Consider the following 24,061-nt stretch of genomic DNA (forward strand, 5'->3'; position numbering starts at 1 on the left):
ACTTGTCAGCTTTTCCACCTGGCATTTCTTTCTCTTGCAGCATTGATTCACTGTCTCAAGGAGGAGATGCATGAAATGTGGAAAACCACCTGTCTCGTTTAGTGGAATGGGAAGTGTAATGGGCTGGAAGGGAACCCACCTCTACAACATTATGCTTTCTGTCCTTAGGCAAAATACCTTGGCCTTACCTGTGTTTAAGCTTTTACAAGAAATGTCATTCCCAGTAAAGAAAACAGAGTCTAAGATGGTTGCCTCTGAAGGAGAATCTCTGAGCATGGAGGGACATGTTTGCCAAATACCCAAGTCTGAATAACCTGAATAGCCCAAGTCTGTTTGTCAAGTAAAACTGGTGTTCATGGGAAAAGCTGCTAGTTTAGCTAGAACTCAATTACACAAGTACTATTTTTTTGTACTTCTGTATGTCACAGAAGTGCTTTATTTGTACTCCCCATAACATCACACACAATATTAAAAAGACTTGTACTGAAGGATAAAGATTTAATAAATCATGTTGCTCCTTCATCAAGGTCATTCTTAAGTCAAATTCTTTTTATGTTTGTTTTCTGCCAGTCATGAAGACGAAGAATAAGATGTCTACTAGTGCAATTGCTGGTACTGCCATTTGTCCTAAGGTGTCAGCAGTTTTGCCTATCGTTGCTTCTGCACTATCACTGCAAATGTCAACACAGTGAAAAGGGAAAGTATGAGAATAGATTTGGCCTCCCCCTGGAAGAGTCTCAGGGAGCTCAAAGTGTCCATGAACAGTGCTTTGAGAACTGCTGTTAGTATATTAGTATAAAGACATCATGGTAACACATCTGGCTTCAGGACAGCAGACACAGAAACAAGGAGAATGAAGGGGATCCATTTTTTGAAACACAAAGTTTCATCGCAGAACCTAGTAATCAGACATCTGCTTCTGTAGTGCAGATACCTTGTGTTACTCCCTTGATATTACCGACTATAAAATTAGAGTATACTAGCTAATAAAACCATATTGGTATATGTATTTGTTCACAAGCATTGCTATAACAAATTACCACTTCTGTGGCTTAAAATAACAGAAATGTATTCACTCATAATTCTAGAGGTTAGAAGTCCAAAATCAAGGTGTCAGCAGGGCCAGGTACCCTCTGAAGGCTCTAAGGAAGGATTCTTAATGTCTCTTTCTAGTTCCTTGGTGTTCCTTGGCTTGTAGCTGCATCGCTCCAACCTGTGCCTCCATCTACACATGGTGCTCTTCTCTTTGTGTGTCTCTCTGTGCATCCTCTCCTCTTCTTCCAATGACTCCAGTCATTGGATTTGGGGCCCCCACATCTCACAGGCCAAAAAGTCTGTCTTTCCAGATAAGATCACATTCACAGGTACCAGTGTCAGGACTTGAACATATCTTTTTTGGGCATACAAAATGAAGGACAGAAATTGTTGTTCATTATTATTATGTAGTATAGTAGGTTTAATTGTGTCCCTTTAACTCACTACACTAAATAGTCATAATGAACTAACAGCAACTCCTGCTCCTCATTTTCTTTAGATCTTCAAAGAGTTAGAAATATTGAGCAAGAAATTTTATTTTAAAAAACAGCTTCATTGGGGTATAATTGATATGTAATAAACTGTACATATTTACAGTGTACAATTTGATAAACTTTAACACACATATATCCCCATGAAACCATCACCACAATCAAGGTAGTAAACATATCCATTGGCCTCAAAAGTTTCCACGTGCCCCTCTGCAATCCTTTTTTCCTGCTCCTCTCTACCCCACCCCATGTCCACAGGCAATGTTGATCTACTTTCTGTCACTATGTTAAGTTTGCATTATATAGAGTTTTCTGTAACGGAATCATAGAGTATGTACTCTTTTTTCTTTGGCTTCTTTCCCTAAGCATAATTATTTCATAATTCATTTATGTTGTAACACATGTATCAACCAAGTAGTATCCTATTGCATGACTTACATTTGTTTATCCCAGTCACCTGCTTGCGGAAAATTGTGTTTTTTCTAAATTTGTATTACAAAGGAAGCTAGGCAAGAATTTTTAAATCTTCCAAAAGCTAAAACTTTACTTCAACAATATGTCATATGTTTTATTTGTTTATGAAGCTAACAGAGCACTTGCTGCTGTAAGTCAAACTTAGCTCTTCTGCTTTCCAAGAAGGTGGATTCCTCTGGTATAAATTGTGAAAAGCCTTTTGGAGAGAGAGATGCACTTTAAATCAGGAGCCAGACAAAATGATAATTTTCTACTCCATAATCCCACTCTTAGGACTTTTGCCTAAAGGATTAATTTAAAAAAAAAAGTAAAGGTAAACTGGTGAAGATATTTTCTATAGACCTCTCTAGAATAGTAAAACATTGGAAGCAACCTAAATATATAATGAGGAAATATTTTTAAAACATGAGAAAGTGCTTTAGAGAAAACATTTAGCTCAAAAAAGCATAATATGAAATTATATCTAGACCATGATTGTAACCATATAAAATTCAGATATGTGTGTGGATAAGGGAACTAAAAACTATTAGTATGTTATGGTAATGGAATTGTGAATGATATTTCTCTCTTACTTTCTTTATTTTTGTCATAAAATATACACAATAATAAACATCAGCAGGAAACAGTTGACTGCCCTAAAATGACTAAACCCATAGGCTTCTTGATGGTGTGCAAACCTGTATGTGTTCATTTGACCCATTCCCTACCACCTATGAAATAAATTAGGCTATTGTCAGAGTCCTAGTCTAATTTGCCCTATATATATTGCTACACTTTGGACAGAAATTGGAGGATGGTATTAGAAAGTCTTCTATACTCTGGGAATCTTCTTCAACCTGAAAGTTTCATATATATGAAAATGAGGGAAACTATCAAGTGTTGGGGGAGCGTGTGTGCCATCGAGAGCTTTCACACACTGATGGTGGGAGTTTGGTTTGGTACAACCACTTTGGAACTCTTCAGCATTATCTAATAAAGCAGGGTATATTGCATACACTGTGACCATAAATCCCCCTTCTAGGAGTACACCCAACAGAAATGCAGATGTATGTTCAGCAAAGGTATGTAGTAGAATGTTGATAGCAGCATTACCTATAATAGCTCCAAACTGGAAACTGCCCAAATGCTCATCCACATAGAATAGATAAATTGCAATGGAGACACACAATGGAACACTATATAACAATTGGAATGAACAATCTACAATTACATGTGTTTATATAGTTGAACAGCACAAATATTGAGAGAAATAAGCCAGATGCAAGAAAGTATGTAGTGTATAATTCCACTTATGTTAGTACAAAGACAGGCAAAATAAATCTATGCTTTTAAGGATCAGGATAATGATTGTTCTTAGAGGAAGAAGGGCAGAGACTTACTGAAAGTAGCATAAAAAGGCTTCAGGTGTACTTATAATGGACTATTTATTGATCCAAGTTCTGGTTATATAAATGTGTTTGGTTTATGGAAATTCATCAAGCTATATATTTATGTGTAGTTTTCTGTAATGTATATTATACTCCAATAAAAGTTTTTTTGTAAAGTCTATAAGCATTATCAAATGCTTTAAGAATGTTACCAGGAAATTTCTTTTTTATGTAGATATGAAAAGAGGGATAGTTGACAGTACAGTGTTGTGAATTTACAATGAACTAGAAAATCAGGATTATATAGCAGGGTGCATCTGGGGAACTTTGTGGCCAGCCAGGAATAGTTATTGCTAGTTACAGAGCTGAAAGCCCCCAATAAATTTTGTTTTCTCCATTGCACACTGCCTGATGATTGGCAAAGAAATAAAATATAGAATCAAGAAGGCCAGAATGCCCTCTGCAAGAACAAAATGTACTGCCAATATGGCACGTAGCTACACCTCCATCCAAAGTTGTATGGAGCTTATGAAAGGTCCAAGCTGCTGTATGACCTGGAGAGCTAGCATGCATCTCATTGCCAGGATCACAGTTAGAAAAAGTAAACAGAAATATGTTTCTACCAAAATCCATAAGAGAAGAAAGGAAAACTGTTCTCCAACCAAAAGAGGAAGAAGGAGAGGGCATCATCTCTCATCTTGTTAAAGATAAGCTCCAGGAAGCAAAGGAGAATTCTCTACCCAGCTGAATAAGGACATATTTCCCAAGAACCACTGGGTTGCCAGAATTTCTATTAAGAATTCCAAGTATTCTCATATTATTTTTCAATTTTACATTTCTACTGATTGTGTAAGGCCTATAGAAAGCTTCTTGAACTGTGTTTTCCCATCTTCAACCTGACTTTGCAATTGAAAGACAGGATATAGCAAAACCAGAGGCTAAGTGAATGCCAGCAAGAGAAAATGGTTAAATATTTCATGGTATGTCATGGAATGCCATAGAAGCATTAAAAAGATAATAAATTAACTTCTAGAATCAAGATTATGTTCTCTAAATGCCCTTTCTCACTAGGGAACCAGTCCACTTTGGAGAAATGACTCAATCTACATCTAGTGTAAAAAGCGTTCTGGGTAAGTCAAGGATATTCTATTTACCAGAAATCAAAGAAGTCATCATCACAAATTACTGGGGTCTTGTCAAAAGAAGACCAAAGGAGCAATTCTGCGGAGTGCCCACTGGCCAAGAATGAGACCATCTGAGCATCAAATGTAATAAAATTCCATAATCTACAACACATTTAATATATAAAAATATCTGAGTCCAACAATGTTATTGATCACCATTGGAGGTTGCTAAAGCATCATTTCATTATTCAGAAAACTGACAACCAAAAAAAAAAAAAAAAAACCTTTATTCTGCCTCTCCTATACAAACTATTATTCAAGATTACCAATGATTGATAAGAGAGAGTTCTTCATAGAATTCCAGCCAATCAAGGCAGAAAGATTAATAGATTTAGAAAATTATTATTTTACAACTCTGACTGAAATAATGAATATAGGTAATGTTCATTACTGAATGCTAAAACTGTTAAGTCAGGGTTGATGAGAAAGTTTATATTGGAAAGATAAAGCTGACCACACCTGACCCCAATGGCCAATTTCAGCATCACTTAAAGTGGGCTGGCCAATGTTGTATTCCTCCTATTCCATACCTCTGTGATGCAATAGAAAGTACACAGCACCAACTATTAAGTATTCTAGCCAAATGAATTGAGCCAGAAATCTCGTCAATCTTCTATATTCAACTAAGTATGTAAAGGAAGCACAGGGTAGGTGTTAAGTGACACCACGAGAATGAAATAAGACAAATCTAGAAGGTGGGAAATTCTACAAGGAAAATAACCTGGTTTCTTCAACAAATAGAAGTATTAACAGGGAAGGGGAAGGGAAAATCATTGTAAATTTTAGAGACATATCAGGCAAATGCAATGTTTGGCATTTGAATCCTCATTCAAACAAACCAACTGTAAAAAGATGTTTTTGAGGCAATCAGGGAGATTTGAACATGAACTGGGTATTGGATGATTTTAAAGAACTATTATAAATTTTGTTATAGGTGATATTAGTATAATTGGTTACATTCTTAAAAATCTCTATCCGTTAGTGATGAATACTGAAGTGTTTACTGGATATAAACAACATAAAGTCTGGGATTTGCCTGAAAATATTGAATAATATGAAGTAAAGTATACACAATAGTAGTATGAATCCATTTTCGTAAACAATGACCTGGTTTTGTAAAATACGCACATACATTTATTTTTAGGTAGATGTATAGACATACACATATATAAATGTTTACATATGATTTTATGAGCACTGAGAATTATTTGGAAGAGCTCATGCTACACTGTAAATATAGACTAGCTGGGGGTGGAGGCTGATATGAATAGGGAAAGATTAAGTAAGGGTAAATTTAAAAAAAGATTTCATTTTTAAAAGGTAGGATGATGTGTCCCAATATATGGATTTATATGAAACAGTCAAAATATCTGTATTTCTACATACATAAAGAAGATTGTTTTTAATCTTTAAAAAATTGCAAAATCTGTCCACATTTCTGAAACAGAAACAGCGCTGGTTTCCTAGCACTGAAGCCTGGTAACTGCAGTAAATTTCTGCCGGTCTGCCCATAAGCAGAGTGATAACAAACTAGAAGCTCTCAGGCAGCAGCATGTGGTGAGCTGAAGTGAAGCAAATAGAATTGGGTGTGTGGTAGGGTCTTTGGGATGGGGGCTGACTGGAAATCAATACTTCAAAAATGCACTGCAACACTCACCGCTGCGGTGTGTTAGCATGGATAGCAAGGAAACAAAATGAGATGTCAGCTGAGTATGCTACAGAGAATGAATCTCCTTCTCAGAGCCCAAGTATCAGGCACAATGCTCACCACCATGAGGCAGCCATGGGACAAAGGAAAAGCACTAACCCAGGAATCACAGGAGGTTTAGGTCACACCTCGGCTCAACCACACACCAACCGCATGACCTTGAGAAAGAAACTTGACCTCCTGGCCTCCACACATAAAATGAGAATAAAAATAACATCTCAACTGTCATGATCATCACATGTACTTTACAAAGAGGTAAACTAAAAAGCGCTACACATGTAAAAGTGTCAGAAAGGTTGCTGCCTGCCCCCATGTGCACGTGTGCACACACACACCCCCACACACATCTCACTATTCATATATACATTAGCACATAGAAATATACACCATTCACAGGTAGAAATGCTGTATATGCATGAGTTTGACAGCAAAACAACCCTCCTCCCAACTTGCAGATGGGAAAATCAAAGCTTAAAGAACTTAACAAGCTAAAGGTTACATAGAATTCATTTATAATAATGTTGGAATTTAGCAGAGGTATATGTGTTTAAAATAGTCTCATTCAAGGCCAGGCGTGGTGGCTCATGCCTGTAATCTCAGCACTTTGGGAGGCCAAGATGGGAGGATCACTTGAGGCAAGGAGTTCAAGACCAGCCTGCGGAATATAGAAAGACCTCATCTCTAAGAAAATTTTTAAAAATTAGCCAGGCCTGGTGGCATGAGCCTGCAGTCGTAGCTACTAAAGGGCCTGAAGCAGGAGGATCTCTAGGGTTCAGGAGTTGGAGGTTACAGTGAGTCATGATCGTACCACTGCACTCTATCCTGGGTGACAAAGCAAGACCCTCTCTCAGAATAAAATAAAATAGTCTCATTCATGGCTGCTAAATATGATTTCTGATTTATGGAAAGTTCTGACCTGGAAAAATTACAATGCCAGATGCTATGGACTGAATCGTAAACGTGAAATGCATATGCTGAAGCCCTGTTCTTCCAGGTGATGGTATTTGGAGGTGGGGCCTTTGGGAGGTAACCAGGGTTTGATGAGGTCATGAAGCTGGGGCTCTCATGCTGGAATTAGTGCCCTTATTAGAAAAGGCACCAAAGAAGATGGATTTACAGCTGAATCCTACCAGAGGTACAAGGAGGAGCTGGTACCATTCCTTCTGAAATTATTCCAATCAATAGAAAAAGAGGGAATCCTCCCTAACTCATTCTATGAGGCCAGCATCATCCTGATACCAAAGCCGGGCAGAGACACAACCAAAAAAGAGAATTTTAGACCAATATCCTTGATGAACACTGATGCAAAAATCCTCAATAAAATACTGGCAAACCGAATCCAGCAGCACATCAAAAAGCTTATCCACCATGATCAAGTGGGCTTCATCCCTGGGATGCAAGGCTGGTTCAATATACACAAATCAATAAATGTAATCCAGCATATAAACAGAACCAAAGACAAAAACCACATGATTATCTCAATAGATGCAGAAAAGGCCTTTGACAAAATTCAACAACGCTTCATGCTAAAAACTCTCAATAAATTAGGTATTGATGGGACGTATCTCAAAATAATAAGAGCTATCTATGACAAACCCACAGCCAATATCATACTGAATGGGCAAAAACTGGAAGCATTCCCTTTGAAAACTGGCACAAGACAGGGATGCCCTCTCTCACCACTCCTATTCAACGTAGTGTTGTAAGTTCTGGCCAGGGCAATTAGGCGGGAGAAGGAAATAAAGCGTATTCGATTAGGAAAAGAGGAAGTCAAATTGTCCCTGTTTGCAGACGACATGATTGTATATCTAGAAAACCCCATTGTCTCAGCCCAAAATATCCTTAAGCTGATAAGCAACTTCAGCAAAGTCTCAGGATACAAAATCAATGTACAAAAATCACAAGCATTCTTATACACCAATAACAGACAAACAGAGAGCCAAATCATGAGTGAACTCCCATTCACAATTGCTTCAAAGAGAATAAAATACCTAGGAATCCAACTTACAAGGGATGTGAAGGACCTCTTCAAGGAGAATTACAAACCACTGCTCAATGGAATAAAAGAGGATACAAACAAATGGAAGAATATTCCATGCTCATGGATAGGAAGAATCAATATCGTGAAAATAGCCATACTGCCCAAGGTAAATTATCGATTCAATGCCATCCCCATCAAGCTACCAATGACTTTCTTCACAGAATTGGAAAAACTACTTTAAAGTTCATATGGAACCAAAAAAGAGCCCACATCACCAAGTCAACCCTAAGCCAAAAGAACAAAGCTGGAGGCATCACGCTACCTGACTTCAAACTATACTACAAGGCTACAGTAACCAAAACAGCATGGTACTGGTACCAAAACAGAGATATAGATCAATGGAACAGAACAGAGCCCTCAGAAATAACGCCACATATCTACAACTATCTGATCTTTGACAAACCTGAGAAAAACAAGCAATGGGGAAAGGATTCCCTATTTAATAAATGGTGCTGGGAAAACTGGCTAGCCATATGTACAAAGCTGAAACTGGATCCCTTCCTTACACCTTATACAAAAATTAATTCAAGATGGATTAAAGACTTAAACGTTAGACCTAAAACCATAAAAACCCTAGAAGAAAACCTAGGCATTACCATTCAGGACATAGGCATGCGCAAGGACTTCATGTCTAAAACACCAAAAGCAATGGCAACATAAGCCAAAATTCACAAATGGGATCTAATTAAACTAAAGAGCTTCTGCACAGCAAAAGAAACTACCATCAGAGGAAACAGGCAACCTACAAAATGAGAGAAAATTTTCGCAACCTACTCATCTGACAAAGGGCTAATATCCAGAATCTACAATGAACTCAAACAAATTTACAAGAAAAAAACAAACAACCCCATCAAAAAGTGGGCAAAGGATATGAACAGACACTTCTCAAAAGAAGACATTTATGCAGCCAAAAGACACATGAAAAAATGCTCATCATCACTGGCCATCAGAGAAATGCAAATCAAAACTACAATGAGATACCATCTCACACCAATTAGAATGGCAATCATTAAAAAGTCAGGAAACAACAGGTACTGGAGAGGATGTGGAGAAATAGGAACACTTTTACACTGTTGGTGGGACTGTAAACTAGTTCAACCGTTGTGGAAGTCAGTGTGGCAATTCCTCAGGGATCTAGAACTAGAAATACCATTTGACCCAGCCATCCCATTACTGGGTATATACCCAAAGGACTATAAATCATGCTGCTATAAAGACACATGCACACATGTTTATTGTGGCACTATTCACAATAGCAAAGACTTGGAACCAACCCAAATGTCCAACAACGATAGACTGGATTAAGAAAATGTGGCACATATACACCATGGAATACTATGCAGCCATAAAAAATAATGAGTTCATGTCCTTTGTAGGGACATGGATGAAATTGGAAATCATCATTCTCAGTAAACTATCGCAAGGACAAAAAACCAAACACTGCATGTTCTCACTCACAGATGGGAATTGAACAATGAGAACACATGGACACAGGAAGGGGAACATCACACTCTGGGGACTGTTGTGGGGTGGGGGGAGGGATAGCATTAGGAGATATACCTAACGCTAAATGATGAGTTAATGGGTGCAGCACACCAGCATGGCACATGTATACATATGTAACTAACCAGCACATTGTGCACATGTACCCTAAAACTTAAAGTATAATAATCATAAAGAGAAAAAAAAAAAGAAAAGACACCAAAGAGCTCGTTCTCTCTCTCTCTCCTCACTATGTGAGCATCTAACAAAAAGGCAGCTGTGTGCAAGACAGGAAAAGGGTCCTTACCCCAAAGTGAACACTGCTAGACCTTGATCTTGGACTTTCCACCCTTCAGAACTCTGAGAAAATAAAGGTCTGTAGTTTAAGCCACTCAATCTATAATATTTTGTTACAGCAGACCAAGCTGGCTCAGGTACTGGGTCAAGAGCCTCTACTTCATGTTCTTACAATATCCTGAACTTCCTGTATCATAATATTCATCATTTTACTGTTAGCATTGTTAGTTCTACTTCCTAGCTACATGTCCTGGGGCAAATTGCTTAAAATTTCCCTCTGCCTCTGTTTTCTTTTCCAGACAATGGGGGTAATAATGGAATCTTTCTCCTAGGACCTTCCTGCATCTGTGTAATGATTACCTTATCATAATAATTAGGCGATTGAATACATGACTTCACCTAGAACAGTATCTGGCAAAATAGAAAATACTTAATAGGATGACAAGATGATGTTACTGTTGTTTTTGCTGTTATCTATTTGGCCAAATTATAAACTTCATAAGGGCCCAGAGACCTCTATTATCTTGCTCACAATTGTTACCCTATGAACAAACTAGCATGGCACATAAATAAATATTTGCTAAATGAACAACTAGGTGATGAGAAAGGAGAAAATGATTCAGTGAGATGGCAAACATTTTCAGGAAGTGCATACTGTACCTATAAATAGAAACAAAAGCTATTTTCTTAGATATTTTAACCGGTAATTTATAAGTTGCAATTTAATTGATTCAACACACAGCCAAGAAGATGAGGAAAGAATGGTATAGTATAATATTCTTTGAACAGTTTTCCTGTGCATAGTAAAATACCTATGGAAGAATTGTCGGGGGTGTGCTCCATTCTAAAGCTCATTAAAGCTGCTTGAACAACCATTGCACAGGTTTTGCTTTTTCATTTAATTTTAATAAAATATTTTACTGGAGGAAACTTTGGGGTATAATAGCAATGAAGTGGGTATAGTGCTTTAGGTGACATTTCATTTCATTTGTGGGCACCTGTGGAGATAAATATACTAATCCCAATGCCTCGGAATTTGGGCTGCTGGTTATCCAAAAATGAAATGTCATGTACAGAAAGTTATTTTTTATTGTTTAATTTCCAGCTGTCTGCTCAGCAAATCAGAATGACAAAGACAACAGCTATTTCAAGATAAGGCACCACCTGCATTATAGAAAATGCATCTCATTTGAAACTTTAGTCCTGTTCTTGATGACAGACCAGTGAAAACGTGAAATTTAAAATATTCCCCATTGCTTCCCGAGCATGAGTGATAATGAGCCTTTCATTTTGCTTTGACTGAAATCATAAAGCAAAGTCATGGATATATTGTACAGTTGCACCTCACACTCTACATAAACAATCCACATCTCTAGGCAAACCTTTTATAGCTTAAATAAGTCTGGAAGACAATGAGAGCAGCAAGTTAGATTTAAACCCGAGATGGTGATCTGTAGCTGGAGGAAGCCAGAGCAGACGGAGAGCCTGTTCATTCTATTACCAGAACCACAGTTGACTGTTTTTCAATCTTATCATATATCTCAAAATATCAGAGCATAATTCCCACCTTGGACTAAATCATCTGAAGAGATTTGGTAATGTTGCCTTGTTCCTCTGCAGGATAAAGAAGCTTCCCAATTCTATGAGTTTTCTCCCCAAAATGAGAAGGGAAAAAAATTCTTTTCTGGTCTATTCTCAGTAGCCTTCAGGGCTACTTACAAGATAAAGCTTCTCAGAGATTTAGATCATAGCTGTGTTTAATAATAGATAATATTCAGGTGTCATCTGTGTCAGAACCCACCACACCCGCTCCCATGGACAAGCAGGAAAGAACTAATATTTACAAAATCACTCTGTATATTTGTTTGGGCAGGTCAAGTCAGGTTAAAGAGAGAACCAATAAATTTTATTTATATTCTCTCATGAAAATCCATAGCATCCATCACTAGAGTTTCCAGGCATCAAACCTCTGACCGGCAGAAGCAAGAGTTAAGGTAATTAAGTAAATTTCTGATAATGCTGCTTAATTTCTTCATGTAAAGCCCTTCCTTCATTGTACATATATTCATTCAGTGGATTATCCCGTAGCTCTGACTATGCCACATTGGAGATTGTTTCGCAAGACGTTCAAGATGTATTGCCTTGTCTTTTTTTTTTTTTTGAGATGGAGTCTCGCTCTGTTGCCCAGGCTGGAGTGCAGTGGTGCGATCTCGGCTCACTGCAAGCTCCGCCTTCCTGGGTTCACTCCATTCTCCTGCCTCAGCCTCCCAAGTAGCTGGGACTACAGGTACCCACCACCATGCCCAGCTAATTTTTTGTATTTTTAGTAGAGATGAGGTTTCACCGTGTTAGCCAGGATGGTCTCGATCTCCTGACCTCATGATCCACCCACCTCGGCCTCCCAAAGTGCTGGGATTACAGGCGTGAGCCACCACGCCTGGCCTGCCTTGTCTTTTCTAACAACACTTTTCTCTTCCCCTGGGTGCTACCATCTACTAGTGTGGCTTTAAATATTATCTCTATGCAGATGACACTTAAGCTTGTATATCTCCCTGACTTCTGCTTGAGTTCCAGACTTTCATATCCAACTTCTTACTTGATTTATTCATTAGGATAAAGAATAAAAATATTAAACGTAAATATTTTCAAAACAGAACTCGATTTCCATCTTACACCTATTTCTCTTACAAGCATCTACTCACTTGCTCAAGCCCCACATCTAGGATTCATCCTTGATTATTTCTTTATTTCCCCATCAGCAATCCCTGTTAGCCTGGCCTCTGAAATAAACAAGTAAAAACATAAATTAAAGTATAATTAACATAGTGATATGTGTCATGTAGACTATGAAACAGGGTGTTATGAGAGGGAGGGAGTGATAGGGTGATCAGGAAAACTCTTTTTGGGAAGGTGATATGGTTTGGCTGTGTCCCCACCTGAATCTCATTTTGAATTCCCAGGTGTTGTGGGAGGGACCCAGTGGGAGGTAACTGAATCATGGAGGCAGGTCTTTCCCATGCTGTTCTTATGATAGTGAATAAGTCTCATGAGATCTGATGACTTTATAAGGTGGAGTTTCCCTGCACAAGCTCTCTCTTTGCCTGCTGCCATTCATGTAAGACGTGACTTGCTCCTCCTTGCCTTTCACCATTATTGTGAGGCCTCCTCAGCCATGTGGAAGTGTGAGTTCATTAAACCTTTTTCCTGTATAAATTACCCAGTCTTTATCAGCAGCATGAAAACGGAGTAGCACAGAAGGTGACAATTCTGTGTTCTGGATGTCAGAATGTACATGTCCATGCAAAGATCTAGGGACCATTTCAGGCAGAAGGAACAGCTAGAACAATGACTCTAAAGCAAGAAAGAAGGCAGTTTGAATGATGCAAAGAAAAGCTTAAGCCCTGGTTACATGGGGAGATAGGGGTCAACTTGTATAAGACATATACACCCAAAAGAAGGAGTTTGGAGTTTAAGTGCAATAGCAAGTCAATGAAATGATTTAACCTGCAGAGTGATATGATTTATTTCATTCTTCAAAGATCATTCAAGATCCTTGGGCAACATGAACAAAATTAATTTACATCCTTCTGCCAACATCACCACTACACCCAGATACTATTGATCCTATTGAAAACATAGGAATGTTGGGTTAAAGTATAGAGCAATAATATAGAATAAAATTCTACACTCAGAAGAAAGAAGGAAGAAAGAAATAAAAGGAAAGAGGAAAGGAGGAAATCTTTGAGAAATCAGAATAAACACATAACTCAAAACAAGACTGGTAATTATCGCAACTGATGAGAGAAGACTCTCAGAGGGTGTGAGTAGGATATCGGCTCTGAATGGGATTTACACTGTACGTAAGCAATGTAAGCAAAGAAGACAGGGGTCTGGGGCTCTGAGAGGCAAGAAGCTGGAAATAAGGCTCCTGCCTAGAGAGAGGTTCCTCAAAGGACTGCTCTGTTTGGATAAAGAAAACTGTAAAAACTCTACCCACCAGCTGAGGGAAGGGAAAAGGAATCACAGGGAATCTGAATGGAAAACAAAATCGCCTGTGAAATTGAAAGCCCACAGCCAGATACGGTATCAGAAGTTACAAAGCCTAACCAGTTTAATAAACTCAAACCAAGAGAATATTATAAAAACTGCTCCTACAGTAGTGAAACCCTAAATTTTACTTGCAAAAGTAAATGCAAAATTGAGCCATGGCGGGGGGGGCATGATTTACATAGAAAAACAACCCCAGTGTAGCAGGAGCTAACAGTAAAAACTACAAACAGCACAAGAAATGAAATCACCTGAAGGAAAATCAGCAGACACATCAATCAGGAGGCGCAACACTGAATTCCAAAGTAGCTGATAAAACAATCTGAAAGAGATTATAAAATAAGTATGGAAACTAAAATGAAAGAGCTGGGCTATGAATAAAGGAGAGGCAAGTCAAAAATAAAAACAAAACACGTCACTGTAGGTAATTAACATTAAAACTTTATCATTAAAATGTAAAAACTTAATGAGTAGGTTAAGTAGCAAATGAAAACCAGCTCTAGAGAAAATTAGTAAACTACAAGATATATTTGAGGAAGTAACACAAAATGCAGTACAATCCAATACAAAGAAATATGAATAGGCAAGGGGGATTAAGGAAGGGGAAGAATAGAAGAAAAAACTCGACGTGTATTCAACAGAATAGCAAGAAGTAGAGAATAGTAAAGAAAAAACAAAACAACAACAACAAAAAAAACAGTGCAGTATCAGCCGGGCGCGGTGGCTCACGCCTGTAATCCCAGCACTTTGGGAGGCGGAGGCGGGTGGATCATGAGGTCGGGAGACCCAGACCATCCTGGGTAACACGGTGAAACCCGGTCTCTACTAAAAATACAAAAAATTAGCTGGGCGTGGTGGCCAGTGCCTGTAGTCCCAGCTACTCGGGAGGCTGAGGCAGGAGAATGGCGTGAACCCTGGAGGCAGAGCTTGCAGTGAGCCGAGATCGCACCACTGCACTCCAGACTGGGAGAGAAAGCGAGACTCCGTCTCAAAAAAAAAAAAAAAAAAAAGGTACAGTATTTAGGTCTGCCTAATCACAGTACTCTGCAATCCTGGACATAAGGTTTGGTCCAAGGGTGAACACATATCCAAACAAGTCCAAATAAAATCCTCCCACCACCATCTCCCAGGAGAGTTATGTGATGTTGGGAGCGTTAAGATCTTTTCACTTGGCCTGGCTCAGTGGCCTCACACCTGTAATCCCAGCACTTTGGGAGGCCGAGGTGGGACGATCACTTGAGGCTAAAAGTTCAAGACCAACCTGGGCAATATAGTGAGATCCTGTCTCTATTCTTAAAAAAGAAAATTAATAAATAAAATTTTAATAAGGATCTTTTCACTGGGTTGCTGAACTGTGTGGTAAGATACAAAGTCAGGGAAAGGGTCTTGTGCTTTGGGTGGTGGGGCTAGAGAAAGGAACACTGCACCATGGAATGAAAAACTTTTCTAGCTCCTTAGCGTTTTCCCCCTACACACACTCATTGTCTTCATTCCTTATGCAAGCTATGTCCAGGGAGAAAGGAAAACATTTTTTCTTAGCACCCACTCAACCAGACACTTTCCTAGGCAGTGGGAATGATAACCTGAATAAGACCTGATCCATGGAGAACCTGAGTGCCAGAGGCTGGGAGGGGCTGGACCCCAGGTCTCCTGATGTTGAATCCAGGGCTTCTCCTGCTCTCTTCTTCCCTCCTAATTTTACAGCACTGTGTACCAGGTGCGACAGTGATTGAGCGCTAAGTAAAGGTATTTTAACCTTCGAGACACCCTGGTTGGAGTTCACAATGAAATGAAATGCACCAGCCTCCCTCTGGTAGCCAGAGTCTCTGGCCATGCTCTTGTAGCAGAAGCTTCTCATTTGGAACAGCTCAGACTCCCTGGGCTCTTTGAAAGGATTGGTGGAGATGAGTTTCTATGTTTTACAATTGTGATAAAAATCCTCTGCTCATAGCCTAAGGGAGTGTGAAGTGGAGTACAGGGTGAGGGCCAAATAATCATGCACGGGACACGCAGCCAGAGTGTCTGGGATGCCAGGGGGGTGTCTGCTGAGCGATTAGGACAGGGCAGCAGACACAGTGATTAAATGGAGAGGAGGGGCTGCTGAAAATGAAAGAAAACGCTGCAACATGCAAAAGCACTGCCATGCTACACCACAGAAGAGAATGGATTAAATAATCGACTTAAATCCTTTTGCATCTGGGTGAAACCCAAGTGAAACCAAGTAAATTAGCTCAAAAGGTTTCTGGACCAGCAACTTACCTTCAAGGCTGTTCAATGTAAGTTGTTCTTTCTCCCTGAACTTCATTACAGACAGGATAACTTTTTCCTGATTCACTTAGGACAGTCTCAGCTTACACTTCCTGTCTCAGTATCTTATCTCTTTCAGCATTTGTCTGAGATTTTTAAAGGAAAGTATTATGGTTAATAGTTGCATTACAGTTAGCCAGGATGGGTTCAGCAGACTTCTGGAGCAGATGCTGTGATGTCATCCCAGAGTCTCCTCAAGACTGAAGGGCTACTCCACCAGCTGCAGCGAGGGCTTCTGGCAGAGATCCCCAGCTGTCAGCCCTCATCGGAATTGCTTCAAATGAAGAGTGTCATCTCACCCACCACCATGCCCTCTTCCCAGGGTGCCCACAGCCAAGAACTGGTTTATAGGGAGATATAAAGGTCTGGCCCCCACTTTGTCTAGAGCTGGCCATGTGGTTGCTCTCTGTTGAGGCTGAATCATAGGCTGTGATGGTTAAGATTGAGTGTCAACTTGATTGAATTGAAAGATGCAAGGTATTGTTCCTGGGTGTGTCTGGGAGGGTGTTGTCAAAGGAGATTAACATTTGAGTCAGTGGACTGGGAGAGGCAGACCCACCTGCAGTCTGGGTGGGCACCATCTAATCAGCTGCTAGAATAAAGCAGGCTGAAAAAGGTAGAAAGAGTCGACTTACTGAGTCCTCTGGCCTTCCATCTTTCTCTCTTGCTGAATCCTTCCTGCTCTTGAACATCAGACGCCAAGCTCTTCAGCTTTTGGACTCTTGGACTTAGACCAGTGGTTTGCCAGGGGCTCTCGAGCTTTCGGCCACAGACTGAAGGCCACATTGTCGGCTTCCCTACTTATGAGGTTTTAGAACTCAGACTGGCTTCCTTGCTCCTTAGCTTGCAGACAGCCTATTGTGGGACTTCACCTTGTGATCTTGTGAGTTGATTCTTCCTAATAAACTCCCCTTCATATATACATCTATCCTATTAGTTCTTTCCCTCTAGTGAACCCTGACTAATGCATCAGCCAACTTCTCTTCCTGCCCCATCCTTCTTCCTTTCCCCTTCCAGAGGTGGTGATCCCAAGACCATTCCCTAGCAAACCTCCTGTCCACCACTCTCCATCTCCAAGTCTGCTTCCTGAGTAGGCCACAGCCTGTGACAATTGCCACTTGGTGCCTTCACTTTTTTTTTTTTTTTTTTTTGAGACAGGCTCTCAATCTGTTGCCCAGGCTGAAGTGCATTGGTGTGATCATAGCTCACTGCAGCCTCGGCCTCCCGGGTTAAGTGATCCTCCTCCCTCAACCTGCTGAGTAGATGGCACTATAGGTGTGTACCACCACACCTGGCTAATTTTTTAAATTTTTGTAGAGACAGGGTCTTGCTATGTTGCCCAGGCTGGTCTCAAACACCTGGCCTCAAGCGATCCTCCTGCCTCAGTCTCCCTAAACACTAGGAATACAGGCATGAGTCACTGTACCTGGCAGTGCTTTCACTTTCTGCTGTGGACTTGTCTAATGGTATATGAAACAAGAGCAGTCAACTGAGTTCCTACTCTTGTTAAACCAGAGGATGCCCAGGGATAACCCACCTCACTTTTCCCAGCCTTATCTAGACACACTACGTGGTAGACAACGATGTGATGTCCAGCTACCTCTTCAAAGGAGGACTTGAGGAGGCTGAGGCAGGAGGATCACCTGAGCCTGGGAGGTTGAGGCTGCAGTGAGCTATCATCATGTCACTGCACTGCACATACCCCACTGTGGGTGGTACAGAGACAGCCTCTGGCCAAGACTTTGTCATGCCCATATCACTGCTGGACATCTTTCACTGCCCAATCCTGCTTCTTCTCTCTTCCACAGGTGTTGGTGCCAAATAAACCTCTTGGGCCCTAAACTTCTAGGCATCTGCCTCCGGAGAATCCAACCTGCAACACAACTTAACTAACACCTTCCTTTCCAGGACAGCTTATGGGGTGCTCCCTTATCAAAGAAAGTGTGCTAGCAGCTACAGGCAGCACATTCTTTTTATCTGGGATAATGGTGAGAGAAGATTTGGTGCTGTGGCCCCTGCTGGCCCCTTGATGTACCAGCCAACTGAAGTGACTTCAATTGGAGATGCCTGAAGATAGCAGGATGCCATTCAGTGCTGTCAGTGGAAAACACAGGACATTTTAGTCTAGGTATATATACAATATTTATGGAAAATAGAAGTCAAGCATTCCTCCCACATAGCATATGAAAAAAGAGTCTAAATGCTCTTGCAACAGCGGTTTTAACATTAATGGTATGCTGTATAAATTGACAACTATTAAATAATATTATTTGGTAACTTTCATGCGCGTCTGTGGGAAGAGACCACCAAACAGGCTTTGTGTGAGCAATAAAGCTGTTTATTTCACCTGGGTGCAGGTGGGCTGAGTCCGAAAAGAGAGTCAGCGAAGAGAGATAAGGGTGGGGCCGTTTTATAGGATTTGGGTAGGCAAAGGAAAATTACAGTCAAAGGGGGTTTGTTCTCTGGCGGGTAGGAGTGGGGGTCGCAAGGTGCTCAGTAGGGGTGATTTTTGAACCAGGATGAGCTAGGAAAAGGACTTTCACAAGGTAATGTCATCAGTTAAGGCAAGGACCAGCCATTTACACTTCTTTTGTGGTGGAATGTCATCAGTTAAGGTGAGGCAAGGCATATTCACTTCTTTTGTGATTCTTCAGTTACTTCAGGCCATCTGGGCATATATGTGCAAGTCACAGGGGATGCGATGGCTTGGCTTGGGCTCAGAGGCCTGACATTCCTGCCTTCTTATATTAATAAGAAGAATAAAACAAAACAGTGTTGAAGTGTTGGGGTGGTGAAAATTTTTTGGGGGCTGGTATGGAGAGAGAATGGGCGATGTTTCTCAGGGCTGCTTCAAGCGGGATTAGGGGCGGCGTGGGAACCTAGAGTGGGAGAGATTAAGCTGAAGGAAGGTCTTGTGGTAAGGGGTGATATTGTGGGGATGTTAGAAGAAACATTTGTCGTGTAGAATGTTTGGTAATGGCCTAGATACGGTTTTGGATGAATTGAGAAACTATATGGAATAACAGGAGAAAAACAGGTATAAAAGGTCTAAGAATTGGGACGACTCAGGACGTCTGATTAGAGAGTGCTTAAGGAGATTTGGCATAGTCTTGCCAGCAAAGATTATTTATTTACTTCAAGAGTTAAGAGTGGCAGTTTGGGGATAGCACCAGGAGATATCAGCTGTGATGGCTTGGAAAAACAGTGTAAACTGGCAGTGTAAACAAGAGCAGGGCATGTGTCAGTAGTTGAGAACAGTGAATAGGAGTATGACTAGACAGAAAATAGTAGGGATGACAAGTTTTTGTTTTTTTTGAGGCACAGTCTAAGTTGGTCTGGTGTCTGGAATGAGACTGGGGCCTAATAAAAAGGAGCGTCTATACAGGACCTTAAATGGGCTGTATAGCCCTGTAGCATTCTGAGGACAGGCCTGAATTCTGAGAAGGGAAAGTGGTAAAAGTATTGTCCAGTCCTTTTTAAGTTGGTGGCTGAGCTTGGTGAGGTGTGTTTTTTAAAAGACCTTTAGTCCATTCTACTTTTCTTGAAGATGGAGGACCATAAGGGATATAAAGGTTTCACTGAATACTAAGAGCCTGAAAAAATGCTTGGCTGATTTGACTAATAAAGGCTCGTCTGTTATCAGACTGTATTGAGGTGGGAAGGCTAAACTGAGGAATTATGTCTGACAGAACGGAAGAAATGACTGCGGTGGCCTTCTCAGACCCTGTAGGAAAGGCCTCTACTTATTTTGAGGGCCTCTAAAAGTATTAAAGCAGCGGCAGCCACTGCACGCAGACATGAGGGCTAGGCTAAAACAGTAAGGTCAAGTTGTTTGGACAGAAAGGCTACAGGGTGTGGTCCTGGCTCTTGTGTAAAAATTCTGACCATGCCTAGGAAGGAAAGGAGTTGTTTTGTAAAAGGTGCTTGGGTTTGAGAGATCAGTCGGACACGATTGGCAGGGAGAGCACGTGTGTTTTTATGAGAATTACACCGAGATAGGTAACAGATGAGGAAGAAATTTGGGCTTGATTGAAGTAATGGGGGCTGTCTGTGAAGCTTTGCGGCAGTACAGCCTAGGTAATTTGCTGAGCTTGATGGGTGTCAGGGTCAGTCCAAGTGAAAGCGAAGAGAGGCTGGGATTAAGGGTGCAAAGGAATAGTAAAGAAAGCATGTTTGAGATCTAGAACAGAGTAATGGGTTGTAGAGGCAGGTACCGAGGATAGGAGAGTATATGGGTTTGGCACCACGGGGTGTATAGGCAAAACAATTTGGTTGATAAGGCGCAGATCCTGAACTAACTTGTAAGGCTTGTCTGGTTTTAGGACAGGTAAAATGGGGGAATTGTAAGGAGAGTTTATAGGCTTTAAAAGGCCATGCTGTAGCAGGCGAGTGATAACAGGCTTTAATCTTTTTAAAGGGTGCTGCGGGATGGGATATTGGCGTTGAGTGCGGTAAGGGTGATTAGGTTTTAATGAGGTGGTAAGGGGTGCATGATCGGTCACGAAGGAGGGAGTAGAGGTATCTTATACTTGTGGGTTAAGGTGGGGGGATAGAAGAGGAGGACGCAAAGGAGGCTTTGGATTGGGAAGAAGGGCGGCAATGAGATACAGCTGTAGTCCAGGAATAGTCAGGGAAGCAGATAATTTAGTTAAAGTGTCTCGGCCTAATAAGGGAACTGGGCAGGTGGGGATAACTAAAAAGGAGTGCTTAAAAGAGTATTGTCTAAGTTGGCACCAGAGTTGGGGAGTTTTAAGAGGTTTAGAAGCCTGGCCGTCAATACCCACAACAGTTATGGAGGCAAGGGAAGCAGGCCCTTGAAAAGAGGGTAATGTGGTGTGAGTAGCCTCCGTATTGATTAAGAAGGGGACGGGCTTACCTTCCACTGTGAGAGTTACCCGAAGCTCGGCGTCCGTGATGGTCTAGGGGGCTTCCGAAGCGATCGGGCAGTGTCAGTCTTCAGCCGCTAAGCCAAGAAGATCTGGGAAGGAGTCAGTCAGAGAGCCTTGGGCCAGAGTTCCAGGGGCTCTGGGAGTGGCTGCCAGGTGAGTTGAACAGTCCGATTTTCAGTGGGGTCCCACACAGATGGGACGAGGCTTAGGAGGAATCCTGGGCTGCAGGCATTCCTTGGCCCAGTGGCCAGATTTCTGGCACATGTAGCAAGCTCCTGTGGGAGGAGGTTCTGGAGGAACGCCTGGCCGCTGCAGTTCAGGCGTTTGGAAGTTCTTCTGTGCTGGAGATGTGGCTGGGGTTTGTCTCACAGTGGAGGCAAGGAATTGCAACTTTTTTCTATTATGGTACACCTTGAAGGCGAGGTTAATTAAATCCTGTTGTGGGGTTTGAGGGCCGGAATTTAATTTTTGGAGTTTTATTTAATGTCGGGAGCAGATTGGGTAATAAAATGTATCTTGAGAATAAGACGGCCTTTTAACCTTTTAGGGTCTAGGGCTGTAAAGTGTCTCAGGGTTGCTGCCAAACAAGTCATGAACTGGGCTGGATTTTTATATTTGATGAAAAAGAGCCTAAACGCTATCTGATTTGGGATAAAGAAAAAGGAACATTAACCTTGACTATACCTTTAGCTCCAGCCACCTTTTTAAGAGTAAATTGCTGGGCAGGAGGGGGAGGGCTAGTCACGGAACGAAACTGTAAGCCAGACCAGGTGTGAGGAGGGGAGGTGATAAAAAGATTATAGGGTGGAGGAGCAGAGGCTGAGGAAGAATTGGGACCTAGCTCGGCCTGGCGAGGAACAACCTGGGGAGGAAGGGAGAGGTCAGATGGGTCTGTAGAAAAGGAAGATTAGAAAGACTCAGCGACGCTTGGGGTTGGGACTGAGGGGACAGGCGGGAGGGAAAGAAGGAAGATTTGGGACGAGTTGCACTGGTCACAGAGACTAGGAAGGGACTGATGTGTAAAAGAATGCCTGGACGTCAGGCACCTCAGACCGTTTGCCTATTTTACGACAAGAATTATTTAGATTTTACAGGATGGAAAAATTCAAAGTGCCATTTTCTGGCTATTTGGAACTACTGTCGAGTTTGTATTGGGGTCAAGCGGCATTGCAGAAGAAAATAAGGCATTTAGGTTTTAGGTCAGGTGTGAGTTGAAGAGGTTTTAAGTTTTTGAGAACACAGGCTAAGGGAGAAGGAGGAGGAATGGAAGGTGGAAGCTTACCCATAGTGAAGGAGGCAAGCCCAGAGAAAAGAGACAGGGAGAAGGGGCGGAGGGTTCTTGCCCTCCGGAAAAGCAGAGAAGGGGTTGGGGCACGGAAATAAGGGATTGGGGCACAGAGATAAGAGGTCAGGGTGCAGAAATAAGCGATTGGGGCACAGAGATAAGAGGTTGGGGTGCGGAAATAAGCGACTGGGGGCTTCTTGCCCCCTAGGAAAGCAGGACTTGCCGCTAAGGGTGAAGGAGAAGGGGTTGAGGGGTACTTGCCCCTGCCCCAGGAAAGCGGGACTTGCCGCTAAGGGTAAAGGGGAAGGGGTTGAGGGGTACTTGCCCCTGCCCCAGGATAGCGGGACTTGCTGCTAAGGGTGAAGGAGAAGGGGTTGAGGGGTTCTTGCCCCCTAGGAAAGTGGGACTTGCCGCTAAGGGTGAAGGGGAAGGGGTTGAGGGGTACTTGCCCCTGCCCCAGGAAAGCGGGACTTGCCGCTGAGGGTGAAGGGGAAGGGGTTGAGGGGCACTTGCCCCTGCCCCAGGAAAGCGGGACTTGCCGCTAAGGGTGAAGGACCAAGGCAGGCGTCCCTGCATGGTCTGACACCCTTGAAACGTGAGTGTATACTCAGAGAGGCATCCCTGCAATGATTAAAACCAAGGGAAGGCTGCCTTCCCAGTCCGTGACCGGCGCCGGAGTTTTGGGTTCACGGATAAAACATGTCTCTTTTGTCTCTACCAGAAAATGAAAGGAATTGAAATTAAGAGAAGGGAGAGATTGAAGTGTGGCGCCAAGATTGAAAGGAGAAAGAGGTTGAGGGATAGTGAGGGAGGTTGGAGAAGAGAGTAAAAAGAGGCCGCTTACTGGATTTGAAATTGGTGAGATATTTCTTGGGCTGGTCGGTCTGAGGACCTGAGGTCGTAGGTGGATCTTTCTCACGGAGCAAAGAACAGGAGGACAGGGGATTGATCTCCCAAGAGAGGTCCCCCGATCCGAGTCACGGCACCAAATTTCATGAGCGTCCGTGTGAAGAGACCACCAAACAGGCTTTGTGTGAGCAACATGGCTGTTTATTTCACCTGGGTGCAGGTGGGCTGAGTCTGAAAAGAGAGTCAGCGAAGGGAGATAAGGGTGGGGCCATTTTATAGGATTTGGGTAGGTAAAGGAAAATTACAGTCAAAGGGGGTTTGTTCTCTGGCGGGTAGGAGTGGGGGTCGCAAGGTGCTCAGTGGGGGGTGCTTTTTGAGCCAGGATGAGCCAGGAAAAGGACTTTCACAAGGTAATGTCATCAGTTAAGGCAAGGACCGGCCATTTACACTTCTTTTGTGGTGGAATGCCATCAGTTAAGGTGGGGCAAGGCATATTCACTTCTTTTGTGATTCTTCAGTTACTTCAGGCCATCTGGGCATATATGTGCAAGTCACAGGGGATGCGATGGCTTGGCTTGGGCTCAGAGGCCTGACAGTAACACGTT

General features: G+C 41.8%; 1 long non-coding RNA gene across 2 annotated transcripts; it reads right to left on the reverse strand.

Moving 5' to 3' along the window:
* Window positions 1-451: 451 nt before the first annotated feature.
* Window positions 452-23,889, reverse strand: LOC106634408 (uncharacterized). 2 transcript variants are annotated; one of them, XR_001337770.4, is made up of 5 exons: window positions 17,069-23,889; window positions 16,386-16,519; window positions 14,378-14,448; window positions 12,782-12,859; window positions 452-1,390 (listed from the first exon to the last, which is right to left on the reverse strand). It is a non-coding gene; the product is annotated as an uncharacterized LOC106634408 (long non-coding RNA). The 2 variants fall into 2 exon arrangements; XR_004665884.3 differs by having other exon boundaries at window positions 16,386-23,889.
* Between the last annotated feature and the right edge of the window lie 172 nt (window positions 23,890-24,061).

Source organism: Pan paniscus, chromosome 14 (genome assembly GCF_029289425.2).
Source record: "Pan paniscus chromosome 14, NHGRI_mPanPan1-v2.0_pri, whole genome shotgun sequence".
NCBI lineage: Eukaryota > Metazoa > Chordata > Mammalia > Primates > Hominidae > Pan > Pan paniscus.